Source organism: Pogona vitticeps, chromosome 2 (assembly GCF_051106095.1).
Source record: "Pogona vitticeps strain Pit_001003342236 chromosome 2, PviZW2.1, whole genome shotgun sequence".
NCBI classification, from domain to species: domain Eukaryota; kingdom Metazoa; phylum Chordata; class Lepidosauria; order Squamata; family Agamidae; genus Pogona; species Pogona vitticeps.
Genome location: NC_135784.1, coordinates 126,536,358 through 126,554,380, shown reverse-complemented (window position 1 = coordinate 126,554,380; position 18,023 = coordinate 126,536,358).

Here is an 18,023-nt window from a genome sequence, read left to right as displayed (position 1 = left end):
ATGAGCATGTGCGAAGGAGCGGGGGGTGCTTGCACGGGGGCACTCGGGGGCATTTGTGCACATGAACAAAGGGGTGGGGTGCTCATGTGGGCGCATGTGCACTCACATGCATGCGCAAAGAGGCATTATTACATGTTCTGCACTCTGGGATGATTGAGAACAGATTCTGTCCCTCTTCAAATCCCTGAAGAATCCTGTCATATCTACCTTCAGTCTTTTCTCAGGGCTAAACATGCTCAGATCTTTCTTCATAGGGCTCGGTTTCCAGTTTCCTGATCATCATGCTTGCTGCCCTCTTCTGAACTTGTTGTAGTTTCTTGGCATCCTTAAAAGTGCCGTGTTCGGAACTGGACACAATACACAAGATGCAAATACCAAGCAGATAGTTACTCTTAATGTATGTGTTTGTTTTATTCATTCTATTTATATTTCGCGTTACATCAGTATCCCAGGAGAGATAACAAGTGATAAAATAAACAAAGAAAGCAATAAAATATACTGAACAGGCATGTAATAAAACAAAACAAAAGGAAGCAGCACCAATCGGTAGAGAGGAGAAAATGATGAACAGTCTTTCCAGGCTTACTCAGTTACTGTGGCAATTAACAGTTCATAAATGCCTGCTTGAACCTCAGCCTGCTGCCAAAATGTCAACAAATTTGGTGCCAGGCATCCCTCCAAAGACACGCCACTCTCATGGAGGAGGTCATGTCACCACCTGATGTCCTTCCCATAAAGATAGAACACTTAAGTTCTCAGCCAAAATCTGAGAGCCCAGGCAGGGAAGGTCAGACAGAAAGAGAGGCATTCCCCGATCATTTACAACATTATTCAGGACTTTGTTGCCCCTTGAATTCAGCCTGGAAACAGGCACTTTTTTTCAGGTGTTATGGGATTTCAGGCATGGCGGCCCCATTAAACAGCTGTTGATTTCCAATATTTAAGAGCAGCTTCACATTGTAATAAACCCAACAAGAGATTACCAGACCATGGCCAAACTACCCGTGTTTGGGAACAGCCATAGCCAGTGTGCCAGATGAACCTGGACAACACCAATGCATGTATTCTGACTTCTAGTACTCTGTTTCTGTGGATGGCTAGGTCAGGACACATAAGCAGGTCAATATTTTTGTTTTCAAACACTTATTAGACTCCTGAACTTCTATCAGTCAGAACTGACTTGATGGCACTTCATTACTAAATTAATTAAACCAAGATTGTGTAACAACATAGGTACATAATCAAGCTACAAATAGCTAATCCTTGGTTTTAAAAGTCTTGGGAGAACAACAACAAAAAAGCCTTACCTTGACATTCAATGCAAAGCACTACGAATACAAGGTAGACTTCTCTTCAAGGCAAACTGGATGCTACTTAACTATGCTGCAGCAGCATGCAAGAGATCCTTGTCTGCTTCATAAATCCCATATAAGTGTGCCATGGGCTCACCCACAAAGCATGGAAAAATGACTTTTTGGCTCAACGTCCACAGACTCCTATACCCAGCATAGTCACTGGTTACTTTTCCAATCTCAGCTGGGTAAGCTAGACACAGGACAGAATTGGGGGAGCTGGAGTTTCTGGGGAGGAAAATTAAAGCTTCCTTTACCTGCTGGTGGCAGGACATAAAGCAGATCAATACTTACTTGGCAATAAACAAAACATGGGAAGCTCCTCTGCATGCCACATCACTCATGTAGTGTCTAGTTTAATCCTTTGGCCTGATGGTTGCTTGATGCTGCCCAAGCCCTTATGTTCAAGATATGTGGGTCTTCTTTACAATAGAGATGAGCAGAATGAAGGTAGATCATGGCACTCAGCCAATTTCTGGTAGACGACCATCTGCTGATGGCAACTAATGATGATTGGGTCTATACTGATCCAACAGGCTGCAATTACCAGATGCTTAAGCAAAAGTGAATTAAATAGCTGAGGGCTTTTCCAGATGGGGCAAAAGTTCCACCCTCATTTGACACTACCGATAGTTGTCCAACATGGAAGAAAGCAAAATGGATGAATACTGAAGAGTGTCTCCCACCAGGACAAGACTCTGGCTGGACTGTTTGGAAGTCACTTAACAGATTTCAAAGAGAAGTAGGAAGACCAATGATAAATCAAGTAAAATAGGGCTACTTGAGGTACAGGACAAATTTTCTGTGACTGTGGCGAAATTAAGTCAATGCAGCATTTATGTGAGTCCAATTTATGTCTCATCACATGTACAAAAAAAGACCTAGTAAATGGCCAAGAGAAAGCTATTGAAGTAGTCTGTTTCTGGTCAAAAATAGTTTAATTATTTTAATATTTTAATTTTTAAAATTTTAATCTATATTTCATATATGTATGTCCATAATTTTAAATTGTGCTACACTCTAATATGGATAAAGAAAGAAAGACTGGGATTAACATCCATATTGTATTGTAGAAAGTCATTGCTTCTCCTCAGGACCATCTGAAACATTCAGGAAGGGGGGTCATTCTTAAGAATTTATGTTGGCCTCCTAGCAGCAAGAGCCAGAGAAAAATTCAGCTAGGTAGATGAGGATTGCATCCTCAGTCCCAGTGGTGGGATTCAGCAGGCCAACAAACGGTTCTGCAGAACCAATAATACATTAGCTACCGGTTCTGTAGAACTGGTGCGAACCTGCTGAATCCCACCACTGCTCAGTCCCCCCCCTGTCGTTAGTGTATAAGGAAATGGTTTAGTGCTAACCCCATCCTTTTTAAATTGTTTTAAAAATAAAAAGTATCACCCACTCATACATTTGTAATCTTAGGGAAAACACATCCTTTTCCTTGTTCCTTCCCACCAGAGGCTGTGACTGCAGGAACATATGGCTTCCTCTGGGGGAGGAGAAAAAGGCACAGGAAGGCATGGATTTGTCACGATTTTGATTGAGACATACATGTTGTCAGTATGGTGGGGAAAACACTGAAACCACCAATGATGAACCAGGTATGTTTACAGGAGCAAATACTCTGTCTGGATACACCTAATTATTGAGAATTAGGAAAGTGCTGGGTGGTCCTTAAGACTACACAAATATAAGAGTGGGTGATACTTTTTATTTGACCACTAAGAAATCAAATGAAGTGCAAGCTTTTGTGGAGAATATTCCATTTCATCAGGCTAAGTATCACAATTTCATTGATAAGAGGAAGGGGCCTTTCTGTGACCCCAGAGAGCCAAATAATGTCACCATCATGCCCTAGCAAGCCGCTGGACAGGATCGCTCACACCCACCCCAGAGATCTTTCTTTCAGCTCTGCACTGGGCTTGTGCTGTGCCTGGCCCTTCAGTGATTCCCTATGTTAAATAGGCAGTGCTTGATTTATTCCTAGTGACAAGTTGCCTTCGTAGGATCACCCAGGCTATTAACCCCTTCGCAACACACAGGCATAAGCATGGCATTGCTTTAACCTGTACATTTGCATGGAGCTGGCATCAGAATGGTTAAGCTGCTGGCTTTTTCCAAGACAGAGAAGCATAACATTTGATCAGGCTGGAATTTGGTAGAATTGCACCGATGAACCGGAGTGCTTGATGGCAGCTGACCTTGAGCAGGGATGTGAAACAGCAAATATTTATTCACATGGCAGCAGACCTGGCCCTCTCCAGCCAGGCTCTAGAAAGCCAGGAGGAGAGGGCATGGCTTCTTCAGCACCATCCTGACTAGCACTGGGAGAAGGGAGAGCAAAGAGATCACACTGCAACTGAAACAGCTGTGGGAAGGATGCTTCAAAGCAAAGGGATGATGTCAAAAAAGGGAGGCAATGGGGGACTCTTGCCTTGATTGCCACCCTTACCCTTTCAAATTGTAAGCCTGAGGGCAAGGGCTGTCCTTTTTTAAAGGGCTGTACACATGCAGCTCCAAGATACATTTTGGCAGAGGAACAGGACAGGAATGCTATGAATACATTGACATACCTGTATGGAATGATTTTGTGAAAGGGACAGTGAAACTGTTTCCCCCCCAGGGCAAACAGCAAGGGGTCATTCTGCAAATATGGCGGGGCCTGGAATAGATATTGATTTGAGAGGAAGATGCTCCGGCTGTCACTGGCAGACCACCCCTCCCTCTTGGACCTGTGTGTGACAAACCCAGACCTACTGGGATATGTCACACAGTTACACTAAGCTGCCACCAACCATTCCCTTTAAGAAGTCACACAGACCAGGGATGGATTTTCAAACAATAAAAAGAATAAGGTTTATTTTAAATACACACAGGGAAAAATAAACAATCAGGTGAATAATATAAAGTAACGTGGCTTATTCTCACTCATACAAGCATACAGTTTGGTTCACACAGAACCCTTAACTTGAAGCACAGACCCTGAACCTATCAGTTCTGGCTAACCAACAGACACCTGAACCTATCAGGTTGGTACTCTGACACACAGAAGTACCCTGTCTGACACACGGACTCCCACAACAGCTTCTCCTTCCCAGCTGCTGCTTCGTCACAACCCAGTGTCTCGCAGTGTGTCTCTTAGCATCTCCACACACGCATCACATATATATACAGTACAGCCCCTCCTCCTGATGTCCCGCCTTCCACTCCCCATAGGATGGAACTTTCCCTCCAAACCCATGACAGACAGGTAACATCAGTGCTGTATGTAACACCTCCCCTCTTTATAAGTTGTTTTGTAGGGGGAAAGCTAACGTGCTTTTCACCAAAAAACAACCTGTATAAAATACACAAAACCAGTTATACATACCATATAATACTTACTTATCCTTACACTCTAAGTTAACCATAGCAATTATGCATTTAAACATTTACCATTAACATTACATCAATTTACCTTTATTCATACAAACCAAATTCAAAACCAGGTACATTTTACTTTTGTCATCATTATATACACATAGTCCATGTTTCTTTCGCCGTCTTCATTCTTCAGGTCTTCTTGATAAGGCGTCAGCAACACAGTTCACTGACCCTCTGACCACCTTCACTTCAAAGTCATAGTCCTGTAGGTTTAAAGCCCACCTCATAAGTTTACTATTGTGGGATTTCATTGTCTTTAACCATTGCAATGGTGAATGGTCAGTACACAGAATAAAATGTCTTCCCCAGATGTAAGGCTTGGCCTTCTGGATCGCGTAGACTATGGCCAAACACTCCTTCTCCACGGTTGCCAAATGTCTCTCACCTTTTTGAAGTTTCCTACTCAGGTAGGACACTGGATGCTGGTCACCATTCTCATCCTCCTGGCACAGAACTGCTCCTACCCCGCTGTTAGACGCATCGGTGTAGATGATGAACTCCCGGTCGAAGTCTGGAGCACGCAGGACAGGATAGTTGATTAACGCCTCCTTCAACCTCTGGAACGCCTCCTCACAGTCGCTGGTCCACGGGATGCGGTCATCAGCCGTCTTCCTCGTCAGATCGGTCAGCGGAGCCGCAATCTCGCTAAACCTCGGGATGAACTTTCTGTAGTAGCCCACCAACCCAAGAAATGATTTGACTTTTTTCTTGGTGTTGGGTCTAGGCCAATTACGAACAGCTTCTATTTTGGCCTCCAGGGGTTTTATCACTCCTCCCCCTACCATGTGACCCAAGTATTTTATTTCTGGGCTACCCAGCTGACACTTGCTGGCCTTTACTGTTAGCCCTGCTGCACTTAACCTCTGCAGCACTAACTCCAGGTGTAACAGGTGATCTTCCCAGGTATTACTGAAGATCCCTATGTCGTCAATGTAGGCCACTGTAAAGTCACTGAGCCCTGCCAAGGTCTGGTCCATCAGCCTTTGGAATGTGGCTGGTGCATTTCTGAGACCAAAGCTCAGGACTCGAAACTCATAGAGACCAAAAGGGCTGCAAAAGGCAGTCTTTTCTTGATCCCTGGGATCAATTCTTAATTGCCAATATCCCTTTACCAGGTCCAATGATGAGATGAACCGACAACCCCCTATGGTTTCAATCAGGTTGTCTAGCCTGGGCATTGGGTAGGCATCAGGAGTGGTTACACGGTTTAATTTCCTGTAATCGACACAAAACCTAATGCTCCCATCAGGCTTGTCCACAAGGACTATCGGAGAGGACCAAGGACTAGAAGAGGGGACGATTATGTTCTCCCTCAGCATCTCGTCCAGCTCCTTCCGCACCTTGTCCCTATAGGGTCCCGTTACTCGGTATGGGGATACTGCCTGCGGGGGTGCATCCCCTGTGTGGATCCGATGCATCACTCCCTTCACTATCCCCGGTTTGTTGGAAAACACCTGTTGATATTTACTAAGCAGCATTTTTAGTTCTTGCTGCTGGTCTTGGGTGAGTGCAGGACTGATCTTTACCTCCTCTGGGTTGTATTTTACTTCCCCTCTACCCTCCCAGAAGGGTAATTCAGCTTCCTCACTCTCAGCTGCTTTTATCGCGAATAAAACCCTCTGTTCCCCTCTGTAGTAGGGTTTTAGGGCATTCACATGAACCACCCCCCTTGCTTGGTTCTCCTCCTGCTCTATTAGGTAGTTCAGGTCTGACATCTTGGAAATGACCCTATATGGTCCTGCCCATTTGAGCTGCAGTTTATTCTCTCTGCAGGGCCTAAGCCAAAGCACTTCCTCCCCTGGGTCAAAGTGCCTCTCTCTAGCTTTGTGGTCATACCATGTTTTCTGTCTGACCTTCTGAGCTTGCAGGTTTTCTGCTGCCAGCTCTAGATTTCTCCTTAGGTCATTCATCAAGGTGTCTATGTAAGTCACAACGTCTTGTGGGTCATCCTGGGTGATCTGCTCCCAATTTTGTTTGATCAAATCAAGGGGCCCTTTCACCCCTAAGTGTGCAGCAAACATGTCAGAGTGACCCCTTTGTAAGATCCTGGGGCGATACGTTTCAGGTACCACCAGCTGACTTCTGATCCCATCTCCCCCTTTTGAGATATTCCTCAGGGTTTCTCTATATAAAATCCCCTTTTTCTCCATAAATCTCACTGGGGTTTCAGGTGTTAGCTGGGCGTCAGTCACCTGTTCAAAACACTTTTGGAGAGTGGCGTCTGCCTTTTGCTCCTGTCCAAATCTGCTGTCTGTGGTTAAGGTTTCCACCACAGCTTCTGAACTCCCCTCTGCTTCCGTCTCTGGCTCATCATTACCCCCCTGAACTGTCCCTGTGGTGGCTTGTGAGCGTGTAATCACTAGCACCCGTTTCACATGTTCAGCCAGGTCATTTCCCACGAGCACGGCTGCTGGCAGAGTCGATGAAATTGCTAGCCGCCAAGCTCCCCTCCAGCCTTGAAAATTGACAGGTACCTCTGCTACTGGCAGAGAGATTACCTGCCCCTCAATCCCTGCCACCTTTATGCTCCCATTTGGGATTATAAACTCCCTAGGAATAATATCTGGATGGCACAGGGTTACCTGGGAACAAGTGTCCCGCAGCCCCCTATACTGACGGTCAAGTATTCCTACGTCCACTCCTGCTGTCTCAAACAACTGAGAATCTGTTTTCACCAGCAAGCAGCGCTTCACCTCCACAAGAGGACCATTTTCCTCAGCCTGATCAGCAGAGGTAGCTGTTCCAGACTGAGTAGCCATGGCAACAGGCTCCCTCAGTGACACTGAGCCTTGCTCTTTCTGGACACAGAACACAGCTTTTGGCTTGGTCCCACTAGCATTCTGAGGCACCATTCCTTTTAGCTGCTTTAATTTCTCACATTCTGAGATTAGATGACCCTTTCCCTGACAGAAATAACATTTTCTGGTGTATTTTGATTCTCTCTCATCTTGTTTTGGTTTTCCCTCCAAAATCTGAGGTCTTGGTTTCATGTCTGAGGGCTTCCCTTCACCATGGGCCCCTCCCCCTTGCTGGCTTTTCCCTGGTCCCTGAGAGTACTTGCTGTAGGTTTCTTTGGGTTTACCTACAGATTTCCCCTCACCCAAGGGCTTTCTTATTTGGGAAATAAAATCTGCGATCTCTGCGGCTGCTGCCACAGATTTAGGTTTCCTTTCCCTCACCTGGAATTTCAATTCCCCATGCAGGACTGAATAGAACTGTTCCAGTGCTATCAAATCTTTAAGCTGCTCATAGGTCTCTGTCCCCTCCTGAGATAGCCATTTCCCAAGCAGCCTCACCAATTGGGCCCCCACTTGGGTAAAAGTCTGCTCTGGTTTTTTGGTGAGGGACCTGAATCTTTGTCTCAGCTGCTCTGCATTTATCCCATGTCTGGCAAACACCAGTTTTTTAAACTCTGCAAAATCTTTCATCAGTTCCTCAGGCATCTCGGCATAAACCTCAGCTAGGCTACCACTGATTAAAGATCGCATGATGGTCATCTTCTCAGTTTCCCTCACTGAGAAGTCCACAAACGCTCTTTCCACTAAGGAAAAGAACACCTCAGGACAATCTCCCTTGTGGTACACAGGGAATTTCTTCAGGTCAGCTTTAGACAATTGGCCTCCCTCAGAATCCCTATTGTTATTATTGTTCTGGTTCATCAGTTCCAGTTTTCTTAATTCAAACGCCATTTTCTCTCTCTCCAATGTCAATTCAAATTGTCTCTGTTTCTCTCTTTCCCTTTCTTCTCTTTCCCTTTCCTCCATTTCAAATTGCCTCATCCTCAGTTCATGCTGTTGGGCTATGAGCAATTTTCTAAGTTCTGGGTTCTGCTCTCCTGTGCTGTCACCCTGCACTGAGCCAAATTCATCCTCAGAACCTTGGTCAATCTGGGGGTCTTTCACTTCACTCATTTCGGCCATCTGGCTTCGAGTCAAGGGCATAATCCCCCCTCAGAACAGGCTGCTTTAAAAAGTCAAGCCTCAAAATAAAACGACCACTTTTTTCCTTCTTGCCTCAGAACCAGCTCTCCCTAGAGATTGCTGCTGTTCTTCAGCACTAACTTGCAACAGTATCGAGTCAGAGCCTACCCCCCTCTGCTGGGCCTCTCAGCTGGCAAGCTAGATCACTGTTACTACGCAGTTTTGCCTCAGCTTTTTCCCGCCAAAACTAGGCTGCCTCAGAGCACCTTAATCTAAGTCTCCCCAGTTGGCACGTTCTTCTACTAGCGCACCTCCCCGTGAGGTACACCTAGAAGATTACCTACGCGCCTCAGACTGTCCCTGACTAGACCCCCCTTGCTCTGGGCACACTTGCCAAGGCTTTGCTGGACCGCTGGACAACTGGACCAGTCGTATCCCACACGCTGGACACCAATCAATGTGACAAACCCAGACCTACTGGGATATGTCACACAGTTACACTAAGCTGCCACCAACCATTCCCTTTAAGAAGTCACACAGACCAGGGATGGATTTTCAAACAATAAAAAGAATAAGGTTTATTTTAAATACACACAGGGAAAAATAAACAATCAGGTGAATAATATAAAGTAACGTGGCTTATTCTCACTCATACAAGCATACAGTTTGGTTCACACAGAACCCTTAACTTGAAGCACAGACCCTGAACCTATCAGTTCTGGCTAACCAACAGACACCTGAACCTATCAGGTTGGTACTCTGACACACAGAAGTACCCTGTCTGACACACGGACTCCCACAACAGCTTCTCCTTCCCAGCTGCTGCTTCGTCACAACCCAGTGTCTCGCAGTGTGTCTCTTAGCATCTCCACACACGCATCACATATATATACAGTACAGCCCCTCCTCCTGATGTCCCGCCTTCCACTCCCCATAGGATGGAACTTTCCCTCCAAACCCATGACAGACAGGTAACATCAGTGCTGTATGTAACACTGTGCTCCCTGGTGCACTTCCCAGAGCCCCCCTGGGCAGCAGGGTGGCCTGAGGACGTGGAAACCAAGGGAAGGGCCCCAGGTGGCTGTACAAAGCTGGATGAGCCACCCTTGGAGGGTGCGGTTGGAGCCAGGATGGTTAGTGGGAGACAGATTTAAAGGGGGAGGAGAGAAAAAAAAAGAGAGAGAGGGCTTGTCATGCTCCTCAGACTTAGAGTCAGAAGGCTGGGCTGAAGCCTCTGAGGAGCCCCTTCCGACCTTCTGCGCCCCTGGTGAGTACCAGCTGCTGCTGCTGCTGCTCCAGGACCTATGAACAGGCAAGTGGGTCCTCTTCACCTCAGGTAAAGGAAATGGGGGAGGAGCATCAGCTTGGCATTACCTTCGCTCCCTAAAGAGCATTAGTTGGCTGGGATCAGTGTCGGGAACTGGACCCCTGCCCCAGACTAGAGATACGGGTGGCCCAGTGAGCAGAACTGGGGCCCGATGGAAGACAGAGAGCAATGGGGGAATACATGAAGGTCACTGACCCACTCCTGTGGATCGTCAGGGTGGAAAGTACAAGGTGCCCAATCAAACTCTTCCCCTACCCTAATAAAGACAAGCTTCAACAGCAACAAGAATTCATGGAGCCGATGGTTCAGGAGACCCACTCAGTCATCCCCACTCTGAGGGTGGGGTGGGGGTGGGTAGGCAGCAGTCAAGGCTCTGCAAAACTCTGCAAAGCACCGCACTTTGAGAACTTATCTCTTCTTGTTCAGAACTTTAGTATCTCGGGGCTCTTCCAAATGGAATATTTGTATCCTTCTACGTACCAATTTTTAAACTGAAGCCCCCCCTTCCTGATTATGTTCTTCTTATCGAACTTTGTACCACTTTGTTTTTTAAAAAAGAGTTTTGGAACTTTTGGACGCACCCCAAACCTTTGGTCTGTTTATATATATATATAAACAATATATATGCAGTGCAGTGGGAGGGGGAGATGTCTAGCACTTATGGCCTATCCCAGGGAGGCAGGACCTAAGTATAATGAGAAAGAGAGTTGGCTCAGGCAGTCCCCAATTAAAAACAAAACTGGATGGGAGACGAAAAGACATGGATCAACTGAGATGGAACCGGCAGGAAATCATTCTGAGATGAATGCCAGCTGATGACAAAGGTAAAACAATATCAGGGCAGATGCTGGATGTTTGGCTGCAAGGCAATGATGAGGAGGAGATGGGTAGAAGCTGCTTCCTCTGGCTCACCCTCTTGTCCGTTTGCTTTCTCCGGAAATGTGGCTTTTGCCCAGAACAGGTACAGTCGCTGCTGCCTCTCCTCCACTTTTCTCAACTTCAAGCCAGCCACCCCAGTTCATGCATTGTGTGGTGAAGCAATTTAATGCTACACAATAATCTGGATGCAAATCCCAGTCAATCCTGTGCTCTTTCAAAACTGAACAACATGAAGAAGAGAAGAACAAAGCAACATAAATGGTCTCTCTGGAAGACCCTTCATTTAACTGTGTAAGGCAGCAATGACACTAGTTTCATTTGCAGCCTGTATTATGGTTGAATTTGCAGTAAGTGATTGCATGGGAGCTGTGGATTCATTTGAGAGTTATGAGATTTGCACGCATGCACGCACGCACGCACGCACACATACACACACTTTTTTAAAAATTCAGAGAATGTTTGGGGGGAAAGAATGGTGGGGGGGGGACACAGATGTTCCTGCAGTCCTGAACACCAGGCCTAAACTGCCTACATTACTAAAACACCATCCAGAAATATGATTTTTGTCTTTAAAAGAACTAATCAACTGATCACACAGGATCACATCTGTCTGAATTGTTCTGGCTTGAAAAAAGTAGGACCCCACCCCTCCACCCTGTGACAGAAAGAAGAAACAAAGTCACATTGGGATCAACAAGGGCTGGATCAATTCAATTGCCCTTTGTGTCATATGATCAGGGGGAAATAGTTTGAATTCAAATTACAAACAGAGCAAATCTTACAATATTTGACCATGTGGTTGCAGCCTACACCTATCCTCTTAATTTAATCATCAGTCTGTTAAGGGCTTCTAGGTATAAAGTACTCACAAGTAGTTTACCACTCCCACCTTCAGGAAATACTCTAGACTGCGTTGCTCACCTTACATCCTACAGACTGGCTCTTCTCCCACAAGACACAATGAGGAAGTGAACGGACAACTCTTGGCTCCAGAGCCAGGTACACCACTTCTGAGTACACCTCAGAAAACTCTTGGCACAGATTGCTATAATTTATAATAAACTTGACGGCACATAATTATTAGCAGTAAAAGGTAGTTGACTTCTAAAGTAAAGAGCAACTGCTAGCCCCTTCACACTCCCTTGTAATCATTTCTAGTCTGTGGGAGAACAGCTGTTTTCTAGAACCTTTGGACATAAATATTCAGAAGAAAAGTTAGGTTGAAGGTATTGTGTGGATAATTTTAGCTGGCACAACTGAGGCTTCAACAACTGGAGGGGTATAAGCCAGGCCCTGCCTTACGGCTACCTTAAATGATATATTTGGCAAGGTGTTTTGTTCACAAGTCTCTTTTCCATTACAGGATTACCTGACTCCTGGGCACAGACATTGCTTACTGCTGCTCTTTCTCCCCAAGCATGTTTCAGTCTCAGACACATCCTGCTGTATCTTAACTCCTGTCAGAGCTTAACCGTGCATTTCTAGCAGTCGAGGTTTGGGCCACAGCCAAATGTTGTCTTAAATGTTACCAGAAAGGGGCTGGCAGGGATTCAGCAGTAATTCATTGCAGATCCCATATACATTCAGCTAGGGATGGCAAACAGCCTCTTTGGGACCCTGACAGGGAAGTTAAATTAAAAATAACAGAACTGGAAAAATAAAATTCTTGACATGTATGTGGATATTAAAAAATGCCACTCATTTCCCCTAATGCAGATCAATGGCCACTTTCTTCATCACACGGACCACAAGGATAACCATTTCGCTGAGGAACTGCCATTGGACCATTTCACTGCCACAGATGTAGTTCACATGTTCCATCAAGTGTTTCCAGTATTCTAAACATAACAACATTGGCCTTCTTTGATTCTAGGTCCGTCTTTGGTTTGCAGCATCAGGCAACGGACAAAAATCTATTATGGGCATCGAGAATACCACAGTTGCCTGGTAGATATCTCACAGACAGAGCACAGGGTCGCTATTGGCATCCTCACATCTACATACTTTGTCTTCTCACCCACTTGGTGCACTGAAAGGAAATCCTGGTAAGTGGCCTAACTGGCATTGCAAGACGCTGGTAAGCACAAGTAAGGAAAGGTAAGGCGAGCACAGCACAGACAGTAAAACTATGAACTATTATCAAGAAATTTAGGTCTTTCCACCTTTCCGAACACAAGACATCCTAAAATGTTGGCTAAGAAGACATCATGATAAAGATAAGTTTGAGGCAAGACTGTGTTGTATTTTCCATCTAGAAATCGCCTCAGTAGGCTGTTGCTTAATTCTGACTGACAGGACGTTGTCATTCTGCCTTCTAACCACTGGAGGTCCTGATCTAATATGAGAATTATTAGATGACATTCTGTTGTTTAACCTAGAAAGTTTCAACAAGAGTAGGTCCATTGAATCAGTCAGCTCCCCCATAAGTTTCACTAATTCAGTGAGCCTTCTCTTGTCGTTACTTATTATGCTAACCAACAGGATTTCTATCATTGTGTGTCTTATGTGCCATTAAGCTGGAACCAACTTACAGTGACTCTAACAGAGTTTCCAAAGTAAGTGAGATATTTAAAATATAGTTTTACCAGTTCTACCCTCTCCTGCAGCTCAGAAAACCTTGAATTTTAGTCCACCATTCTACCCACTACACCAGTTGTCCCCAACCTTGGGCCACCAGATGTTCTTGGACTACAACTCCCAGAAGCCTTCAGCACCACCTCTGCTGGCCAGGATTTCTGGGAATTGAAGTCCAAGAACATCTGGAGGCCCAAGGTTGGGGACCACTGCACTACACCACACTGGGTACCTACATTCAGGTAATTATTGTTAAGTCAATTCTGACCTATGGTGACCCCTTCCAGAGTTTTTCAGGTATACAATATCCAGAGGTGTTTCACCATTTCTTTGTTCTGGGAGTAACACAGGCTGTTTCTTTTCCCAGCAGGAACAGTGGGGGAATCAAGCTCCAATCTCTGGCTCTGCAGAGTTATTACCTTAAGCCAAACCTTTAATAGTTTCATATGAAAATAAAAAAAAAAGGGGGGGGGGGGAGAAAGCAGTGAAAGATTTTAAAGGTCAAACACAATCTAATAATTCTGCAGTAATAAAATAACTTTTGGCCTGGTACTGTTTGATCCACTTCCCTGTCACACTCCACCATTGTTCTAAAACCGTTGTAGAGACAGTGCGCAGCCCAGAGCTAAATATTGGCTTGCTAATTAAACTGATGTGATTCAGTCAATAGCTAAATTGAATTAAATTGTTGCTGTCAGCTCATATTTCAAATGGAAAACTCAAGAACCTGAAGTTCCACCCACTTGGATAGCTTTGCCTTCTCGTGAAAAGAATGGGAAATATTTCAGATCCCTCGCTTAAGACAAATGGGATTATCATCCAGTATAAGGGAGAGGCATTTTAAAATGGTTATTGAACTAGCTAAAAATGTTGAAATCACTTTAAGATACCAAGGCAAACATGAGATAAAAACAATGTTTTCTTCTTCTGCTGCTTTCTTGAGACGGGCATTCCGAATCACCACACAACCACAGTGAAGGCCTAGTCTTCTGGAAATGCAAAATGTGCTTCTGCCAAACGTCATGTTGATGTGGGAAGAGAGGCTTCCATGGATACTGTACTTGGTCCCCGAGCCATCTAGAGTTTACAGGTAAACACCAACTTCTTGAGTTGGGCTTGGAAATGAAGGAGCCTCAAATGTAAGCCTTTAAAGATCAGTATGAACTGTTGCCATATGATTGTAACAGTCCAAAATTTAATAGTCAAATTCTGTACCACTTGCTGCTTCAGAGTCATCTTCAGGACACCTCAACTTATAATAATTTCAATAATGTTTGATTTTTCTTTATTAACTTACACCCCACCCTTTTTCCAGCAGAGGGACCCAGGGCAGCTTATAAAGAATTTTTACAAAAGGATGATTAAAACAATTAAAATGCAATACAATACAGTATCAATCCAACCGCCAACCCCAACCCCACCAACATATAGGTCAGAAAAGATGACTAAATAAAGCCTAATTGAAACAATTTGGAAACACACTTTAAAAGTTAAAAAAGATAATTCTTCCAATGAAACCACTTCCTTAGAAGCAACTGCCTTATTAAAAGCCTGCCTTAAAAAGAAAGGTCTTTGCCTGCTGATGGAAGGACAGAAGGGAATGGGCTGGCCCTGTTTCCTGTAGAATGCAATCTGAAAATGATGTATTACCAAAGTCAGGCTGTCTCTATTCAGGAAAATTTGCAACTGGGACATCAGCCAAACTTGGCAAAAGCTTCTCTAAGCCATGATGACCACTTCTGATTTGATTTGATTCTTTTAGACTTCTAGACTGCCCATCGGACCCATGATCACTCTGGGTAGTATACAGCAATAGAAACAATATCTCAAAACATATAGGTATGAAAACCATACAACATGCAGCATAGAATAACCCATATAACACCAAATTCCAGAATTAATCGAGTTGCTGTAGAAGTTAAATTCAACTCAAAGCAGAGTGTTTAAATGATGGAATAATTTTAAAAGCCCGCAAAATAAGAATGTTTTTAAATTGTTCTTAAAACTCTCCAGAGAGGGGGTCAGATGGATCTCACGGAGCAATTCATTCCAGAGCAACTGCTGAGAAACCATAGTTCCTTGTTTCCTCCTCCCAGGCTAAGGATAAACACCCTCAGCAGCGAGGCCTGAGATGCACAGGATGGGCACGTTCTGCCATGTATGGAGGTCCCAAACCATTTAGTTCAGAACCAGCACCTTGGACCTGATATGGAAATGGATAGGTAACCAGTGTAAAGCAGCCAGAATCCAGGAGGTATGTTGATATTTATTTGCTCCCCTAACTAACATGGTCACTTTGTTCTGGACCTGTTGAAGTTTCTGGATCCATCTCAAGGGCAGCCCCACACAGAGCACATTACTGTAGTCAGTCCTGGAGACTAACAGTGCATGGACCAATGTGGTTAGGAACATGCTGTCAAAGTAAGGATACAGCTGTTCTATCTGTCTAAGATGGAAATAGGCTGATTGGAATTTGGATCCATGCATATTCCCAAGCTGTGAAATTGCTTTTTTGGGGGGGGGGGGAATGCTATTTTATACAAACCAAAATAGCAATCTGCCTTGTTAGAGGTAGGCATTGCCTGCTCCTCAGTATTTCCAGTTTGTTGGGATTCAGCTGCAGTTTCGGCTATCATCCAGTCCACTACTGTACTGAGTTCAGCATCTACATAGACTCATCTGAATCAATCCAGATTCCATTGTGATTATAGCAACACTGTCATAGCGAAGATCCATCACAATAACAAACCACATGGTAGCGCGTCATTACATATCATTCTAAAATCAGTTGAGTGGATTTGTTGTTCTTATTATGGAACACACTTATATGGACACTTCACCACTAGTGGATTAGAATATGGCACAACAGCTTAGATAGCATAAATAAGCACAGTCCTTAAATGGTCCCTTTTCTAAGGATTGTATGAAACCTCACTGATAAATCTTCTTGGGGAAAATCATTTTTCATTCCCACACTTGGGCAGCAAACATAAATGTTATTCTCAAAGGGAGAGGAAAAAGCTTCTGTTTAAAGCAAAAAGTTATGACCCTCAAAGTAAATCAATTCAAGCTACAAATCTACCGCTCTCCAAATACACAGTCAAAAAATTGGCGAACTGATTCAATTCTTTTGTACCATAACTTCCATCCCGGGTAAACACTAAAGCACAATCTCTCTTGCTGCCCCTCTTCCATATACATAGGGCATTCCTTCTGGTGTGGAAGAACTGAAAGAAAATGTTAGCAACATGCCTTACCTTGATTAGTCAGCTTTAGAAAGGGGAGAGGTTATCTTGCAGTCAGAGAGGGCCAGTGAATAGGAGGAACTTAGTGGCCCCCAGCTGACAGCATCCCCAAGGAAGCATTGGAGAGAAGGGCTGAGGTCAGTTCTCCTGGTCAGACATCAGATGATGAGAAGAGGATGGCAGATGGTACTGTGGTTCTGTTCATTCTTACAAAGTTGGTACTGGGGGATTTCTCTTCAGCTCCCTGACATTTGGCCAAGAGAAAGACAAAGGCTTAGCAAAAGCAGCATCAGCATCTCTATGTCTCTTGATAACGAACTGAAATGGCTGGATGTCTGGGAGAGTCATGTTGAGAGCTTTACATTCTGTGAGCTAGATCGGTTAGTTTGTAGGAAACAGCTCATTAACATCCTGTCACTTGTACCATTTTTGTTTGTTTGTTTTACCTATATTCCTTTAAATGATTTAGGACCTGGACTGTCTAGCGACCTGCTTTTGCTCACTCCCTACAATTTAAAGCAATGAATTACTTGCAAAAGACTTTTCGACTTGACCAATGCTGATGAGCTCTCTTTTCTAATTGGACTGGCTTCAGAACACAGCCCAGCACTTGATGCCCACAAAAATAACAGATAGCACCAACATCCAAAAGTCACAGCTTTGCAGCACAGTCCTATCCACAGTTATATGATCTTTATTACCCCACTTCAATTTATCCTTACTTAGGTTTAGGAGTCTCATTGGCTTAGTCTCAATGGCTTAGTTCTAAGTAAATAGGAAACCTTTTTTTCTATTTGGGGAATCAGAGCTCACCTTTAGCGGTTACTTGGGGTAAAAGTTAAAGTACTAAAAGCATTTATTAAGGGGGTAGGTGTTGATCTTGTGGCCCGTATTTCTCAACTCTTGAGCTATAATTTCACCATAACTTCTTTGCTTTAAGCCTCCCCTCCTTCTTTTAGAATTCCTCTGCTTTGAAAAATATAGGAACATACAGAGATCAATGTTGTGAAATACAAGTCTGCCTTTACTGAATAACTTTTTATAAGAAGAATTTTTTATTTAACTTATATGCCGCCCAGAGACCTTTGGGTAGTGTAATAAATAAGAGGAAGAAAATAGAGGCTGCTGTATAAATAACTAGCAGTCAATGCTAACATTTTTCACCTTGAATTTACCATACACACCCTATTCTTCAGGCCAATTCTATCTGGATCTCAAAGGAAATTAAAGGTAAAGGTAAAGGTTCCCCTTGACAATTTTTGTCCAGTCGTGTTTGACTCTAGGGGGCAGTGCTCATCCC